Below are 991 nucleotides of genomic sequence, written 5' to 3'. Positions count from 1 at the left end.
ATTAATACATTATATGAATTAAAATGTCACAGGTACTCGGCGTTGCAAGCGTGAATGCCACATTATATACTTGGCCGATTTCTGTCTAATACTGTTCCCTGTACTAACTGAAACTCTAGAAGGGCGTACACATACAGTACTGCATGTCAGTTAATGCAAGATAATATACGGTTAGACAGGCTGACAGCATACATGACTGTAAACGCACTTCAGTAATGCTTCAATGGATATGTCGAGTACTGAATACAAACACTAATATGTGAAACGTATATACCTAAATAGAGTTCTGTTGGTATGATTTTGAAGTATAATACATGGAGGTTAGAGGGAAAGTCGTACACCGTACAGCTGTATATGCAATAAGTACCTTCCTTATTCTACATCGTAGGATCGTAACATAAGCTTTTATCATGACTAACAACCTATACACATCATAAGTAGCAGACAACTCATACACTTTGTAGGTAACACACAACCTATATACATTATAGGGAAAACACAGCCCATATACAGTATAGGGAACACACATCCCATATATTTTATAGGTAACACACAACACGTGCACTTTGTAGGCAACACACAACTCTCATACGCTTTATTTGTAACACGCACCGTACGCATAATAGGTATCACGCAACCCCAACGCCTTATAATTAACACCCAAAGCATTACACACCAAACAGCGCTCACCGAAAGCAAAAAAGAATCAGCCTTCAGATTTTACACACCAGGGCGCATGTACCAGAAAACGTCAGAGTACAATGTATTTCCAGAAGGATACTTTACGCACAAAAGAGCACACGGCGAGCAATCAAAGCGGGGCTTACATCACAGGACCTTAAGGGCTGGTGTTCTAGCAGGCTCAGTTGCAAACCGGCATGTTCTATTTCAGAGGAAATGCCAAGCTCTTCCGTTGACGTTTTTCATTACATAGGGTTGTTGCCTTTGTCGTTTAGATCTGCAATACCTACATACGAGCGGTTAGATAAAG

This window comes from Penaeus monodon, chromosome 25, assembly GCF_015228065.2.
Source record: "Penaeus monodon isolate SGIC_2016 chromosome 25, NSTDA_Pmon_1, whole genome shotgun sequence".
Classification (NCBI taxonomy): Eukaryota; Metazoa; Arthropoda; class Malacostraca; order Decapoda; family Penaeidae; genus Penaeus; species Penaeus monodon.
This window is presented reverse-complemented; position numbering follows the sequence as displayed.